This window comes from Panthera uncia, chromosome D2 (genome assembly GCF_023721935.1).
Source record: "Panthera uncia isolate 11264 chromosome D2, Puncia_PCG_1.0, whole genome shotgun sequence".
Taxonomy (NCBI): Eukaryota; Metazoa; Chordata; class Mammalia; order Carnivora; family Felidae; genus Panthera; species Panthera uncia.
The window spans coordinates 76551712-76569634 of NC_064818.1; the positions used below are offsets into that span (position 1 = coordinate 76551712).

Genomic DNA, 17923 nt, shown 5'->3' on the forward strand with positions numbered 1-17923 from the left:
GAAAAGAACGTATTACAAAGCAACAGAAATACATTATAATCTCTTAGTGATAATTTCTTATGCAGAAATGGGTATATTTTCTGATGTCGTATGAGAAATGTTCTCATAGGTCTGTCTAGTGGTATTTTTATAGGTCTTGCTCCTTTACACAATAGCTTTAATTCCGCGGAATAAAGTTTTTGGTTAAGGTTGGATGGTTTCCGTTGGGTCACTTGTAAGCTCTGATTTTTCAGAGCTTTGGATAGGGATTCTAATTCATAGCACAATGGAAGGTAGAGGCCAGAAAAAGGATTATTTCTTGATTGATTTCTTGGTTAACATTTATTGGCCACTCGATCCGTGTTATAAGGGTGGAATGAGAGATACTGCTTTAGGGGAGGCGAGAAACTCACCTACGCGACCTGGTGATGGGAGCACCAGACTGTGAACGCAGCCGTCTGACCGCAGAGTTTAGCGATGAACTCCCGCGCTTTTGGAAGCCGAGGCCAAGAATCATTTCCGGGAGCCCTGTCGTGCCCTCTGCAAATGGTACTCGTCCAGGGCCCTGGGCTGAGCCCCTGTTCGCTGCCAGGTTCAGGCAGGGTGCTTGGCACGTGGGTCCTCAGGGAGTGTCTGCTGTTTTCGGCTGAATTATCACTGGGAATTAATGAGGCCTGCGGGCATTCTTGCTAACTGTGATTTCTTAGCCAGGCATTTCTAAATACAAGCAGAAGTCAAGTTTGGCAGAAATGATTTGCAGACATCAGAGGCACGAAGCACTTTCTTTTTGCTCCTATAGGAGAATGGTTTATTTGTTCTAGGAACACAATAATTAAAGGGTAATGCCCATCAAGTGGACATTATGATTTATTGCAGTTAGGTCAAAATCTCCACGAACATGAGTCTTCATTTTCAGGGCGGAAGACAGGAAAAAGAGAGATTATGTTCTGCTGTTGGGAGGTAGTATTTTGCAGCCTTAACACCACCACACCCCGGCTCTCCCCCAGGGCGTTTGCCTCACAGCTGGCTTCTAATCGAGGACAGTTGTCACTGTCTTACAAGGGCAGGGAAGAGAGGAGCAGGCGGGGCTGGCCTGGAGGCAGGAGCCTTCAGCTAGGGCAGCGGATTTTGGTTTTGCATTCTGCTCAGAGCCGTGGCTGGGGGTGGCTGCGTTTGCGTGAACTGCAAAGACCAAGCGGGATGCTGAGCGGTGGTGGAGGCCACAGGGCTGCGTGATGGAGGCTTGTAGCAGGGACATCACGGATCCGACGGCTGGGTAAGTCCTGGCTGTGTGGCTCTGCGCGAGTGTCTTCGCTGTTCTGTGCTGCAGTTTCTACGTTGGACAATGAGACCAATCTATTCAAATGACAGGGCTGTTGAGAAGAGTAACCAGGATAAATGGACACAGTGCCTGGAACAGTGCCTGGCACAGGCAGTGACGTTCCCGAGGGGCCGGCTGCTGTCGTTAACGTGGTCTGGGAGCAGCCCTGTTCCCACTACTCAGCAAGGTGCTTATCTGTAAACCGTGGAAGGCGACTTGAGGGATGGAGAGGAAGATTAAGTGGGAAGCTTTGTAGAAAGCGCCCGGCTCACGTGACTTCTTCACATACTATTGCTCCCTTCCTTCCATCAAAGCCTTCTACTACTTAAGGAATTTTGCGTTTTTAGCAGGTTGTTCCTCTTTGGCTCCAAACTAGATCTGTTAGGCTGCCGTCTGAGCCCAGTGACTTTATCTACCAGCTCAGGTCACGGACCTTCATCCACCTAGGGCCTGCTCCGTGACTGCCATGGTTTCGCCTGCGGTAGGATGGGGAGGTGAGATGTCCCTGTCCCCAAGGTATGTCCCCAGGATGCCCTGTTAAATTTGAATTTCAGATACTCAACAAATACATTATTTTTTAGTATGTCTCAAATACCATATGGGATATACCCATACTAAGAAAAAAAAAGTATTTATTGTTTATCTGACTTAAAATTTAACCAGATGAATTTTTATTTGCTAAATCTGACAACTCAATAGCACCCCCCTTCTCCGTGAAAATGCCAGACTTGGGGTCACTGCCTGTAGGTTTGAGGAATCCTTCTGAGATTATTGGTACCCAGGATCTGACCCTGTTCAACTGTCCCTTCCTTGGTCATGGACTCTGGGCAAGTCCTCCCCTACCCCATTCTATGCCTTGGCTTCCTCCTTTGTACTGGGTTATCTCTTGGTGGTCCTTTCTGGTTCTCTTTCTTTGACGTCAGGGTTGGTGGAAGATATCGGGCCAAACTGGCATTTCAGTATTGTGTAGACAAAATAGCCCAGTGGCTTGATTGTATCTTTCCCTTTCAGACACTTGTTTTGGCTTCATGGAGACACGATCTGAGTGCCTCTGACCTGCCCTGTCAGCCCCAATTTTCAGCACTTGTAAGGAAAGGTCTCCTTGTAGCATAGTCCGATCCCCAGGCTGGCTCTCAAAAGGGCATGTTAAAGTTCTTTTAATTTCCAATCCATTAAAAAAATAAATCTTTGGAGGGTTTGCTTCCTACATAGCAGCATGCTTTTTGGCCTGACAGCTGTCAAACTGAAAAACATTCCATGAATTCTCCCAAGTAATTTAAAAGTTGCTCGGACTGAAATACGGGGTGATGTCTACTCAGCTGGAAGGGTGCCATTTGTACCTGAGCAATCCAATTCACTACTCCCCCCCCCCCCCAGGGGATTACTTTCCTAAGGAGAAGGAGAAGGAGTACATTTTCCTCAATTATGAAATGGGTGTTCCTATCTAACTTGTGACTATTTCTTTTTTTTTTTTAATTTTTTTTTGACGTTTATTTATTTTTGAGACAGAGAGAGACAGAGCATGAACAGGGGAGGGGCAGAGAGAGAGGGAGACACAGAATCGGAAGCAGGCTCCAGGCTCCGAGCTGTCAGCACAGAGCCCGACGCGGGGCTCGAACCCACGGACCGTGAGATCATGACCTGAGCCGAAGTCGGACGCTTAACCGACCGAGTCACCCAGGCGCCCCAACTTGTGACTATTTCTAATTGATTCTACCGTTCATCGCCCCTCTGGGAAGAGAAGTCTCTTAAACCATCGCTTGTCTTTGGCCAGAATGACTTGGATGTGAACCAAAGTCCATTTTGGGGGCGCTGTGTTCCATGACATATATGTACACATCTAAAATCCTTTTAGGATCTAAGCATCACACTCACCTACGAGTTTCCTTCTCTCTAGGGATTAAAACACGGCAGCCACTATTTGTTTTGAGCAAACACAGTGCTGTGAAGGCCTGTAATAGCTTGCTTGGGGACTTGGAGCTAGAGATTTTCTTATTCATCTTGTTAACACCTTAGAAGGTGCGTGGTGTCTCTGAATGCATGTTCCGAGGGCTCATTTGCTTTAATTTCTCAAGTTTCTCCCACTGCTCTAAGTTGCGGTTCTGCGAGTTTTGTTTCCTTTCTTCCTTCTCTCTTCTCCCTTTCTCCTTTTTTCTTCCTCTCGTCCCCTTCTTTCACGGATTTGAACTTGTTAGTCTCAATAAAAGGGCTTGATGTCTGCCATCAGGAAAACTTACTTCCATTCTTCCCCCCAGAAAAATGGAACAGGTTTCTTTTAACTAGTGCAAGGCTCTCCTCTCTAAAAGGTTTTTATTATTGAGTGCCCGGGGTCCTTAGTTTCAGACATTTATCTTCTAGCTAAGCAGGAACAAAAGAGGGAGGCAGCCTTCTGCACCTTCTGTGCCCCGAGTTTCTGAGTGATCACCCGGTGGTTAAATTGAAGTGGCCACAACATCTTCTTCATTCTGTCACTTTGGGCTTGCTCGTTAATTTATGAGCTTCAACTGTCAAAATAGTTTGTGCAACGGACCCTAAAAATGGTGATGAATCATTATCAGTCAGTTGGGTTTTACAGGCCTGCTTTTCCGCACAGCAGTCCTGCCTGCTGTATACAGCGTGCTAAAAGGAAACCCCATACATAGTGGACGGGACCCCAATGAATACATAATACAAAACAATGTGCCTCTTTGTGTAGGGCTCTAGGATGCTTAAAGTGTCAATAATGCCCCACCCCCGTGGTCGTCAGGATGATGGCCAGAAGCTCTTGGACCCTTTGGGAGGGATGTCCTCATGGTGGAGTGCCGCATTATTTCAAGGGTACTGTCTCCCATTGCTGTAACTAGGTTGTCCCAAAATGGTGTCCTTCCAAGCCCTTTGGACAAGGGTGGTGATGAGGTATGGAAGATGGGGGCCAAAATTCAGCTCCAATGAGTCAGAAAAAAAACTTTTCCCCCAATCTTTGTGATTATGGAATCTCAGTAGATACTCAGTAAGTTATAAAACCTTGTTTCTAGATTTGAAGTGTGTTCAGATACTGGCCTACTTTCCTAAAGTAAATTTGTCAGGGGTGGGCCATTGAAATGTGGAGAAAAATGTATGAATTTCTTGTGTTCCTTCTGAATTCTATGCTCTACCTAGGGCTTACTTATTGTGCAGATTTTTTCACCTTTTTAAAAATCACAGCAACAAGTTAGTTATTGAAAAACGAAATATATGGAGAAGGGAGAAGAGAAAGACCCTTCCCTTCCATCCAGGGCCAGCCTCTGCTAGCGTGTGGAATACTTTCTGCCTCCTGTGCATGTGATGTTACATATTTGAGACAATCTGTCTCTACCATTTTGGTTCTTGCTTTTAAAATACTTCTCCAAGCATTTTTATTGTTCTATGTTTGATCCCACTATTGGTATGTACCCTTGTTTATTCAGTCACCTCTTTCGTGACGAGCGTTTTTATAGTTTACTGCTTTTTGTTGTTATCAACAATAGGGGCCAGGCTACGAGGCTTTCTGAAACTGTTCTACTTACAATCATTGTACTTACAATGATCTCCTCAACTGGACACTTCCCTCCAGATATCTTCTCTCATTCCAAGAGCACAATGAAGCCTCAGTGCCCTCTGGGTATGAACCCTCCCTAGGGTGCCCTTCCCTAACCTTCTCCATGCAGATGATGAACTCCTATTCATCCTTCAAGACCCGGCTAATGCACCCCCCCCTCCTCTGTGAATTCTGGATTCTCCCTCTCCAGGGAGTTGGCCACATCCTTCTTTGTGTTGACCACCATGTTAGCTGAATGGTATTTAGCTGTCTCTCTGATCTCCCTCTGTCTGTATGCTTAGTGCACAGCTAAGTCATCTGTCCTGGTGACGCTGGCCTCCCTTGGCTGCCCAGGGCCACCTGGCTTGTGTGGACTCTCCAGTTTTCTGAACTGTGTGTGCCTGGCATGCTCACGGATAAGCCAGTCATTTAGAAGTATAGCTCAGGGGTTTGGATGACGGGAATGAAACAGTAAACTAAAAAAAAAAAAAAAACACACATTAAAAAACAAGACAGAGCAAACAACACCACCAACAACAAACCTTTTGCAAGCTCTCAAGACTCTTCCTTGATTTCCACTTCGGGCGTGAAGACATTTCCCCAAAATGTCCCTGTTGTTGATAGCTGCTGTCAGAGTTCATGATGGCATTTGTACTGAGAACTCCTAATTTGATATTTCTCTAGTGAATTTAATGAGTACGAAAAAGTGTCATTTAGACCTAGTTTTCTCTTTGTGCTTTGAAAAATGAAATGCACGTAGTTATCTGTAAATGAGATAATTACCTCCCTACTTTGCTAAAGGCACCTACTAGCGATTTTTTAGCTTGTTTCACTTAATGGAAGCTTTACAAAATGGGGAGCCCAGAGCTGCTAATAGACTTGTTGTAATAGGCTCTGAGAAAGGCAGATAAAAACCAGTTGTTCCAAACCAGTCGCAGAAATAGCCTGATGACATGGCTGGGAGCTCCGACATAAATTCGAAATCTTGGTTGCATTTAGAGCAAATGTAATAATAGCTGCAACCAATATTTTTAATATTACTGATCTTTCAGCAATAATTACCTAGAACTTGTAATGTCTGCAATTAGAACGCTAGCAATTCAGTGGTACAGACCAGTGGTAAACTGCACGAAATTGGATACTTGCCGTAATTGGTAATTAATCACTTTTCATTACCAGGAAGGGATGTTGTAGTTACTCTGAATAGATACATCATGCTAATTACAGGCAAACACAAACCTACATATTTGCATTTGGGGCTTTTAGGAAAATAAGCAACTCATGCCGGGATTCTAGAGCCGAGAGGAGATGAGTCCGCCCAATTAACATGATGAAGAAGGGGCCGTGTCTATTTTGACAAGAAGCCGTCAACCCCAAAGAGGTCCCCCCTTGGCTAAGGGTCCTGGTCACGTTTCCATTCGCTTCTGTGGGTAATTTACATTCCCGGCCTTTATGCAGATTTAGGAACGGTTCCAAATATTTACATGTGCGTGTCTGCCTCGGTGAGTTGGCACGATCACAGCGCTTCGGGTACCGCCTCTGCCTGTGGAACTGGTGCAGCCACAGCTCCCGCCGGCACCTTTCTGTCAAGCCCGGGTCCCTCCCAGGGTGTCCATCAGCATCACGTCCATGCTGCCATCTTCACCCCTACCACGGGTGCCTGTTGCGTGAATGCGACCATCATTTTGCCAGACCTGAGGCTTCAGCAATTTCTTTTGACCTTCCCACCCCTTGCCCCAAACCTCCCTCATGCGCCCCGGGGCCTGTCAACTTCTCCCTTCACAGGTTTTGCTGCCTTTGTGGCCCCCCCCCTTCCTTCTCACTGCAGCTTCTCATTACTGGGGCTCCATGTTCTCTGTCAAGGCTGCGTCCCAGGAAAATGCAGCCTGTGGGAAGAGGGCTTATAAAAGGACAATATGTCTATGAGAATTCATGTAAAAAAAAAAAAATCATTCCCTGATCTCTGTTAATACTACCCCTGCCTGCCAATAACATAGAACAGGTCTTAAATCGATAGCAAAAGGGGAGCCATGGGGACAAACTAAACTGCTTCACCAAGGATGTGATCATAAAAGTATACCCGGGGTGGAGTGACAGGGAGAGGGTGGGATTATCCCCACCTGTCTTTGTCGTTTTGACACTTGCGTCTGGAAGCCCAGGTCCAGGCAGACGGCAAGAACTAAGTTCATTGAGGGCCCCAAAGTTCTGGGTCCTTAGTGTTCTTCTTTACTTTTAATTTTTTTAATGTTTATCTATCTTGAGAGAAAGAGTGTGTGTGTGCGAGCAGGGGAAGGGCAGAGAGAGAGGGAGAGAGAAAAATCCTAAGCAGGCTCCGTGCAGCCAGTGCAGAGCGCAAAGCAGGGCTCGAACCCACGCACCGTGAGATCCTGACCTGAGCCAAAACTAAGAGTCGGACGCTTCACCGACCGAGTCACCCCGGCACCTCTTCGTGTGTTTTTCTTTAGACCGCAAAGAAGGAATGAAGTGTCGGCTGCTTGCTTTTGTGACTCTTGTCATCCTCGGTATGCCTACTCTCCCCTGGCCAAAGTTGCCTACGACCTACCAACAAGATCATCTCAACATTGGGTCACGATGGAGAAACGGGTCCAACGTAAATACGCTACTTACAGGCAAAATGGGGTGTATGGAAGCCAACAGAAACCACTGGCCCTGCACTCTCACATGGGCCTCGAAGGCTCTTTGCAGCCTCTTACCCATCCTCTCGGCGTAAGAAGATGCCAGAGGTGTCTCTGAGGCAGGACAGCACCAATTCTGTCCTACTTGCCGACCTCCACAACACCTGGCCCTGGAGCACTGGCCTTGGGTTGGGTTCGGAGGATTCGTCGCCTTTCTCGTGGCAGAAGAAAAACCATTCCTCATGGGCATGTGAACAGAAAGAGGGGCGGCCTGATTTTGAGGTTGCAGCTGATGGACTTAGCCTGCCCTGTAACGTAAGTGACGGACACCTCACCTCTCTGTCTTGGTGGCCAGCTACCTTCAGTGACAGGTCCATCAAAGGCACACTAGGGCCAAATTAAAACACAGAAATTTATGCAATTAAACATGAAATGTATAGTCATCCTGATAAGGCATCAGGTTCTTATTCTGTTTCCTCCTCAACATGACCCATAATGCAGAGCGTCTCTAGCCAGATTTCATTCTGTTCCCTATTCCATCCTTGCCAGGGCCCCCGAATGGGTTCCTCGCCCAACAGCACCATTACAGCCGCAGTCTCTTTCCTCTGCCTTTGTCACGGAGCTGAGTAATGATGTGACAACATGTGATTTGGCGATTGATGTCAAATGTTAGCAGCAACATTCATTTTCCCCTGAAATGGACAAAGAAGAGTATTAGTCATTTAGAAATTTCGTCTAGAAGCTACACCTCACGAGTGATATTCCAAAATTGAATTGGTCTGAAATTTAAAGTGGCTTTTAAGTTCCTCTCCTTTGATTGCTCCTCAGGTCATGCAGAGTTGTAAAAGGCCGAGGGAGCAAGTTAGCGATGGGAACTGCAAATGTCATTTGTAAGCTCCCTGACTCCTCTGCGGAAACCCAGTCCTCCAGTGACAGGATGCTCCAGAGACCCGGTGTCACTTGGAGAAAAATCTGTGGGCTTTGGAGACACAGGCAGATCTGAGCCCCAGGCTTGGCTCTATCACTTACCGCTCACTCCGTGAGCCTCAGTTTCCCCATCTGTAAAATGGGGTTCATAATACTGATTGTTATCAGCCTCATTTTGCAGAAATCAGCAAATCAGTTTTAGGGAGGCCAACAAGGGGTCCAAGTTACAGAGCGAATGCAGGGAAAAGCGCAGCCCTCCCTGGGGGGCCTTTGATTCCCCAGCTCCTGCTCTGAGCCGGGGAGACCTTGTCCGGCCCTCCAGCCTCCCCAGGAGGGCCTTGGGCTTTTCACATACACTCCATGCGGTTAGCTATCGTCCCTTCAGCAATATCCAACCGAAGGGCGGCTGTGTGGGACTTGGGCTCAGAGACGGGGCTCCCGCATTGTCCCCAAAGGTCTTTCCAATAGAAGCCAAAACGGCCCTGGAGGATGAGAGCTTAAAATTCCCTCTCTCTGCCATCAGCCTTTTTCAAGAAAAAGAAATATGTAGCAGGCTGCGTTAGTTATTTAACATCTGGGAAGGCTCGTGCTCACTCTGAGTCCTCTGTGTGCTCTGAAGGTACTGATATCATCGTTAGAAATGGCTTTCACCTACAGCTCTGATTCATGGCCTGGTTATGATTGTGATTCATAGCCTGCTAAGAAGCGGGCACCAGGCAGGTGTGCTACCTAGAAGCTGCGCCTACAAATAAGACCACCGATGAGCCGCCGCGCAGCCAGATATGCTAATGAGATCAATGCAACCTTCTGTTAAAGGGTCCATACCTCATTTGCAAGTGAATGTTAATAAGGAGGAAGAGCTGGGCTCAGGCTGGACCAGAATCAATGGCGTGACCAGTTCTTCCTCGGCTAAGTAACATAATTTGTTCAATTTGTTTTATGTCAGTAAGTGAAGAACCCTCTACTCACGTTGATTCATGGAAGGAGGTTAGACAATGGTACAGTAGAAAGGAAATTAACATTTAACCTGCCTGCCTGGGTTTTCTAACGGATGTCTCAATATGACTGTGGTGGTGTGCGTAAATTCTCCCGATAAACCAGAACGAAACAGCAGCTATTTCAATCCCAGAGAAGACCCGGATGGCAGACACTGCGATTCAAAGCGAGGCCGGTGGATGTTGCATCAGGAATCGAAAGACCCGAATACTCCTTTCATCACTTACGCGCCCCATGAGTTGAGTCGTCAACCCCCCAGGCCTCAGTTCTTACATCTGTAAAATGGTGTTAGTCATGCCAAGTGCAAGAGGATGTTGTGAGTTCCTAAGCTGTAACACAGCATCCTGTCAGTGAGCTGATCTGACAGTCATTGGTCCACGGTGTGCCGCGGGCTGACGATAGTTGCCAGAGACACAGTGATGAATGGAATCGTCATTGCCCCTGACCTAAGGAGATTACAGCCTGATGAGGATCCTTTAAAATTTTTCATTTTCAGAGAAGTAGGCAGAATATAATAGTGAACTACTCATCACTCAGATTCAAGTATTAACCAGATTTTGTCACGCTTGCTTTGCCTTTCCCCCACATTTTTTTCTGGCTTATTTTAAAACAAGTCACAGACATTATGTTTGTTTTGGGTTGCTGTATTCCTAATTACCATGGATTTAGCTGCTTAAGCAACCCGCATTTGTTATCTCACGGTTTCTGTGGTTCAGGACCTTGGGCACAGTTTAGCTGGTTCTTCTGCTCAACTTTCACGGAGCTGCAATCCCGATGTTGAGCAGGGCGGGAAGGCTCATCTGAGGCTCAGAGGCCGCAGCCAAGCTCGTGTGGTTGTTGGCAGAATTCACTTCCTTGTGGTTGTAGGACTGAGGCCCTCAGCTCCTACAGGCCATCCTCTCCCTAGGCAGCGATTTGCTTCTCCTTTGAGGCCAGCAGGGAAATATGTCTGACACGTTACCCTCTTCTAAAGGCTCATCTGATTAGGTCAGGCCCACCAAGGATGATTCCCTTTTGATTAACTTGAAGTCATCTGCTCAGTAACCTGTCATGGGCAATGATATCCCGTCATATTCACAGGTCTTACCCTCAGTCAGAGGGAGAGGATTATTCAGAGTGGGTACACCAGGGAGTATGAATCTTGGGGCCATCTTAGAATTTTGCCTACCATGGCCATTTTATTCCTTCCATCTTAAATATGCACTTCAACAAATTATGGGCATTGCTCATGTATCACTAATGTTTCATGTTAATATCTTATGGAGATTGTTATGTGAGCTTAGGACAGCTTAGGATGGGTCACAACAAGTGACCTCCAAATCTCAGTGGCTTTTACCCACAAAGGTTTCTCTTTTGGTTCATGTTCCACACCCCACATCGATTGACTTTGGCTCTGTGCCCTCAGACCCAGTTTGAAGAACTAGCCCATTTCTTGGGAAAGAGGTGGGGGAACACGCAAAGGCTTTTCAAGCTTCAGCTGGGGAGGTACCAGGTTGCTTCCTCTTATTTCTTGTTTGTTCATCCTGCTCTCAATGGTCTGGGAAGCACAGTCTTTCCACAGGGAGGGTCCTGACAGGAAAGGGTCAGCCTTTAAGGGTGACCCAGGATAGCTAAAGGGTCACACACACACACACACACACTTTAATTTATTTATTTAAATTCAAGTTAGTTAACATACGGTGTCGTTAGTAATGTAGGTAGTAACTGTGGTGTAGTAGTTTAGTTTTAGGAGTAGAACCCAGGGATTCATCACTTACATATGACGCCCAGCTCTCATCCCAGCAAGCGCCCTCCTTAATGCCCTTTAGCCCATCTCCCCACCTACCTCCCCTCCAGCCACCCTCAGTTTGCTCTCTGCATTTAAGAGTCTCTTACGGTTTGTCTCCCTCTCTGTTTTTATCTTATTTTTCCCTCCCTTACCCTGTGTTCATCTGTAGTGTTTCTTAAATTACACCTATGAGTGAAACCATGCGATACTTGTCTTTCTCTGACCGATTCATTTCATGTAGCATAATACATTCTAGTTCCACACACGTTGGTGCAAATGGCAAGACTTCACTCTCTTTGATTGCGCTACTAGGTTTTTATCCAAAGGTTACAAAAATGCGGATTCAAAGGGGCACACGCACCCCAATGTTTATAAGTGCTATCAACAATAGCCAAATTATGGAAAAAGCCCAAATTTTCATCAACTGAGAAATGGATAGAGAAGATGTACACATGTATGTACACGTATATGTGCACATATACATACATACTACTTGGCTTGGTGGACATTTTCAAGCAAATAATAGAATCACTATTATTCTAGAATACCCTCTTCCACATACCATTTTTCCACAAACCATTGACTGGTTAGAGAAGTTGATCAGTTGTTCTATAGAATGTTCTACATTCTGATTTTGCCTGCTTCCTTGTGATGTCATTTCACTTGTGCCTTTATGGCCTGTATTTCCTATAAGCTAGAATTAACTCTAATTCACTTATTTTGGGCAAGAATACTTCATATGTGGTGTTTGGTTCTTCATACTATATTAAAAAGCATGTGATGTTTGGTGAGAAAATCTTTTAAAAACTTCATATTTTAAAGTGAGATTCTTACTCTTATGTCCTTACATCCATTTATCAGACATTTATTATTGATTAGGTCCTGTACCAAGCCTGGGGATATGACAAGATAAATAAGACAAAGTCTCTGTCTCAAGGATCTCATGGTTCAGCTGGAAGGGACAGATTTCAAGTGCAATGAGAACAATTATGCAAGAAAAAGAAACAAAGGGTATCCAAATAGGAAGAGAAGGAGTAAAAATATCTCTATTTGAAGATGACATAATCTCGTATATAGAGAATGATAAGGAATCCACAAAATTGTCTTTATGTCCACCAGCAATGAGCAATCCAAAAGTGAAATTAAGAAAATAAGTCCACCTACTTACAGCGTCAAAAATTATAAAATTCTTAGGAATAAATTCAACAAAAGAATTGTAAGTTGTGTATACTAAACACTACAAATATCATTGGAAGACATTAAGGACTTAAGTCAATGGAAGGACAACTGTGTTCCTGGGTCACAAGACTTAATGTTGTTAAGATGACAATACCCTCCAAATTGATCTGTAGATTAAACATAATCGAAATAAAAATCCCAGCTGGCTTCTTTTGCAGAAAAACAGGTATTGCCCCAAAAGAAGATATACAAATGGCCAACAAACACATGGAAAGACGCTCAACTTCACTAATCATTAGAGAAATTCAAACCCGAACCACAATGAGATACCACCTCGCGCCTGCTAGGATGGCCGCTCTAAAAAAAAAAAAAAAAGCAGAAAATAAGAAGTGCTGACAAGGGTTTGGACCAATTAGGACTCGTGTACACCGTTGATGAGAGTATAAAATGATGCAGCCTCTCTGGAAAACAATTTGACGGTTTCTCAGATGTTGACCATAGAGATCCAGCAACTCCCCCTCAGGTGCGTACCCAAGAGAATTGAAAGCGTACATCCGCGTAAATGTGCGTTCGTGAATGGCCATAGCAACGTTACGCATTATGGCCAAATAGTGGAAACCACTCACATATCCACCAGCTGACGAAGGGACAAACAAAATATGGTATATCCGTACAACAGACTGTTATTTGGTAATAAAAAGCAATGAACCTGCTGATACCTGCTACCACTCGGATCAACCTTGCAAACATTATGCTAAATCGAAGAAGTTAGTTACCAAAGGCCACATATCGTATGATTCCATTGATACGAACTGTCTGGAATAGGCAAGTCCCTAGAGGTAGGAAGGAGATCAGTGGTTGCCAGGTGCTGGTGGAAGAAGACGAGGGGGGAGTGACCCCTAACAGGCCCGGGGTTTCTTTTCAGGGTGAGGAGGATCTTCGGGAATTGGTAATGATTGTCATACAACTTTGCGAAAATAGGTGGCTGCCAAGTTCCTTCCTCCCAGCTGCTCAATGGCAATTCAACCCACCTGGGACAGAGAGCAACTCTGCCTGGGGGTCTGGGAAGGTGTCAAACGGAGGCAACCCTGGAGGAGACCCACAAAAGATGAGGAGGCGTTCCAGGAGGCAGGCAGCAGATCGGGGCTGCAAGAGCACCGATCCATAGATGTTTTCACTTAGCACTTGGACTCTGCAGAGTTGCTCCCTCAGGAGCTGCCGGGGACAGGGGTCGCGTGATCAGCCCTAAGGCCCCCGTTCCCTCTTTTTAAAAAAAGGATTTTTTGAAATGTTTATTTATTTTAGAGAGAGAGAGACAGAGTGCAAGCAGGGGGAGGAGCAGAGAGAGAGGGAGACACAGAATCTGAAGCAGGCTCCGGGCTCTGAGCTGTCAGCACAGAGCCCGACTCGGGGCTCGAAACCACGAACCGTGAGACCATGACCTGAGCCGAAGTTGGACACTTAACTGACTGAGCCGCTCAGGCGTCCCGTTCCCTCTTGAACCAAAGCAGTTCTGCAGTTGACTGTGAAACGGGCAGGACCTCTAGGTAAGACTCTGTTCACACAAAGAATCCCGTGACGGAAAACGGCCTGGAGTGAGCAGTCCTTAGTGTTGTTACTTGCCTCGTCGGAATATTAACGAATCTACGTTTAATGATGAGGAAGATGATGACATAGGCAATGACCATCACCCACAATTACAGCCACCATTTATGGGGCAATGAATCTACGTCAGGCCCCATTCCAGGCACCTCATCTTCACCATTTCCTTTACTTTTCACAAGAGCCCTAATGTGGTGAGTGGTTTTAGCCTCATTTTTACAGATGGGGAGGCAGGCTCGCCTAGCTGTCTTGACCCAGTTCGCACAGTCAGGAGCGTTGATCTGGGAGGTGAACTCAGATCTCGTTGTCTTCCTTTCTTGCTCTTGGATAGCGCTTCGCAGGTTGCAAAGCCCTTCATAAGCTGTACGTCTGCCGATGGCTGCAGCGGCCCAGTCAAAGAGGGCCGCACTATTGGGGTTTGGCCAGTGCTCGGCGTGGCCACCCCTCCGCGGCCGTCCTTCTCAGTATCCATGAGATGCTCAAATTATGATGTTTTATTCTAATGACAAAGAGTATAACAAGCACAGGAAATGGCCTGGCATTAATCTCCACTCCACCTTGTGGCAGTGACTGCAATGAAAATGAGAAATAGTTTAAGCTTAACCCATTCTCATTACAATCATAATTACATTTTGTGGTCATTCTTAGTTTCTAGCAGAGCCCAAGTGCGCTTCATGTCAATTTGAAAGATACAGACAGCCCTTAATTTTTCTCCAGCATTCATCTGCCCAGCCATCTGCTGAGGACTGATCTTGGGGAAGCTGAAAATTAAGCTTAAGGAACTTACTGCTTTATGTTTTAAATGGTTTGGCACGGACCTGCTAAACATCTGGATAAATGCAATTTACATGCATGTGCCTCAAAAACATTAAATTGGGCAACCGATTTATCTTTCTAATAATATGTTTAATAGGATATTCAAACCTGGGCTCTGATGATACAGCTGAGGACACTGGCAACTAACCCAGGAACACGCGGGGTGGCGGTAGGGGAGGAGCTGGGGGCCAAAGGAAGATGCCCCCAACTCTTAGGCCATTGCTGAAGTGTTGAGTGGGTCTGGCCCTACACGCCTTTTGCACCAGTGGTATTTTCTGGAATAACTACACAGTACGCAGCTTTGCAGCGTTCCTTTGTGGCTGTTATAGAACAGATCCATTTACAAGTAAGCATCTTGCCCAATGGTTCATTCATTCTTTTTGCACATATTAATCGAGCGCCTGTGATGTGCTAGGTGTTGGCCAGGAGCTGGGGACACAAAGACAAATGAAACCGAGACCCTGCTTTCGGGGCGGCTACTTTGTGGTGGTCAATCAGAGAGTACAACACGGCACAGAAAGCTATGTATGGGGTGCAGAGGAGAGCCCGGCCCCTATCCAGCTCCTGGCGTAGAGGGTGGATAGGGAGGGCCGGGCAACAGCCCTGCTTGGCCTCAACTGGTTATAGGACAGTGGATAAATCACCTGGCCTCTCTGGACCTCAGCTTTTTTCATCTTTGTAGATATCTACTTGGGGCTGTGCAGAACGAAAGTAGATGATATGGTTGAAGTACTTAGTAGATGCTAAGTAAGTAGAGGCTAAGTAATAGAGACTACTAAGCACTCGCTAAGTAGTCGGCAGGGCTTTGCTAGGGACAGCCACAGGAAGAACATTCCAGGGTGAGGGCTCAGCCTGTGCTAAGACCCGGCACTTTGAGAGGACGCTCGAGCATGGGTGGGCCCTGCAGAGGGGAGTGGCAATGGAGGCCACATTCTGGGGTGTCCTGTGTGCCGGGCTAAGGAAGTTAGATTTTCGTCCCAAAGCCATGTAGCAGGGGGCTGGGAGAGATGATCAGATTTGCATTTTAGAAACATTATTCTGGCTGCAGAATGGAGAATGAATCCCCCAAACTAGGGGCAAGACTAGAGGCTGGGAGGTTGTGGCAACAATTCCAAAGAAAATCTTGGTGGTGATATGTTTCAGTGGATTTCGTTTCATCATGCGCGATATTTACACGGTTTTGCTTAAGTGAGCTTTAGGAGAATTTGGATTCTTTCTTGACCGGATGATTTCAGAATATCTCTTATTGGAGCCTTCTGCCCAGTCTAGTGGACAGAGCCGGGTTGCATTTTTAATGCAAGTGTCCACTTGAGGCAGGGAGTGGAGCGTGGTACCATTGAGCTTGGGCTTTGGGGGCTAAGACCTGGGGCATGGAAGTCCCTCCTTCCTCCTCTGCAGAACACTCACCCTGCCCAGTAACCAGGATCTGTAGGTGAGTGCAGTGAAGTGCTGGGTTGGGGGTGAGGCTTCTGGACCTGTTCCTACTAGCTGTGTGATCCGAACAGTGGCTTGATTTCTCTGGGCCACTGCTTCTCATCTCTCTAAGACAACAGAAACAGAAGAGCCCGTGGGAAGCGCTTCTGGAGGGGTGGGTTTCACAGTCCCATCTCCTGGTATCTCTTTCTGACTCTTGGACTGGTTCTCCCCAATGGCTCAGTGTCCACATGTGTTCCCATATTAACCTGCTACAGGCAGTTTTCCACTGTATTTTTGATTGGTTTTGAAATGTAATGTTAGGCCTCATCACGCTGCTTAAAAATAAATTCACAGATACAGACACGGCCGTTGGCAAAGGAAATCGGAACAGTAGCTGAGCACTGAAAGGGAAAACACGGTGATAAAACTGGAAAAGTAAATTAGACTTTTACAGGCAGGAAATGAGACCAGCCCTAATTGACCCAGCCATCTTTGCGCGAACCCTCGGTCGCACACGGAGGCCTGCCCTTTCTGGTACAGCTGTCTCTTCCCCCAGTCCTGAGTCATCCTCAGCTGGCTCTGAGTTGCAGCCTTGGGTTTGGCAGCTCATAATAGGCGGTGGAATTAGATCTGACCTTTACAATTGTGGCTTTTTTTTAATTATTAAATTTAAAAATGGTTAAATCTCAAATGAGCTGAAATCTTTTGTATGAAGAACCCGTCTATCATTGCTTTGGTCCATAAAATATATTTAACCTCAACCACGTAATTAACGCCAGTGAGTCCGCCAGGCCAGTTGGGTTTATTATGTGAGCAGAGAGCTCAGCCGTTCTCATTTGCAAAGGACAGCACCCGTTCCCTCACGAGCATTTTCTTGAGTTGCTTGGCAAAAGCTATAGGCAGGAAGTTGAATCTTATCTGGACTAGCTCCCACTTTGCCTCCTCCTGTTCCCTCCACAATCCAGGTTGAGCAGAAAATGCTTCACAATTAGAGAGAAATGTCCAGCAAAGGATAGTTAGCCAGGCTGATAGCACGTTCCGGGGAGAATATGTGTCAGGGGCAGGGATTCGTAGGCCCCAAGTCCCATCATAAAGCCCTTAAGCTAAGGCCCAGCCTCAGACACCCAGCTGCAGTTTCCAAGCAGGGCAGAGAAGAGGTCTGTGGAAGTCCAATGGCATCTGCAAAGGAGATTCTAAACATGGTTCCAGGAATCCAGGCTTCCCCAGTGATACCGAAAGAGCATTGGCTTGAGAGTCCAAAAGACTTGAATTAAGATTTATAACTTTGCTGCATTTAATGTGTGCATTTGGCAAGTCATTTAACCATTTTGAGCTTTAATTTTTTAATTTATAAAATAAAGGTAAATAAATAAGTCTCTACTTTGCAGGGTTATTGTGACTTAAATTCTTAGCACAACAGTTGGCATGTGGAAATCAGCTATTGTTCTTCTTTTACTTTTCTTCTTCCTCCTCCTCCTCCTTCTTTTGCTTCTGGAAGATGGGTCTGTCAAACTGAAAATTGCCAAATAAAAGTTATACGTGCATGAGGTCATGAGGTGGGGAGGATGCCTTCCCTTTCCAACAACATGAGTTATTAGAAAGCTGCAGTCATTGTGATAGTGCAGTCCTGGTCCAACAAAAGACAACACTCCAAGGAAACTGAAAAAGAGCCTAGAAGCAGACCATGCATAAATAGCACTGTGGACCATTGGTGGATATCATGGACTACTCAGTAAAAAGTGCTGGGA

General features: G+C 46.1%; 1 long non-coding RNA gene across 1 annotated transcript; it reads right to left on the minus strand.

The window, feature by feature from the left end:
• Positions 1-7869: 7869 nt before the first annotated feature.
• LOC125933483 (uncharacterized) lies at positions 7870-11811 on the minus strand. Its single transcript, XR_007460971.1, has 2 exons — positions 11725-11811; positions 7870-8163 (listed from the first exon to the last, which is right to left on the minus strand). It is a non-coding gene; the product is annotated as an uncharacterized LOC125933483 (long non-coding RNA).
• Between the last annotated feature and the right edge of the window lie 6112 nt (positions 11812-17923).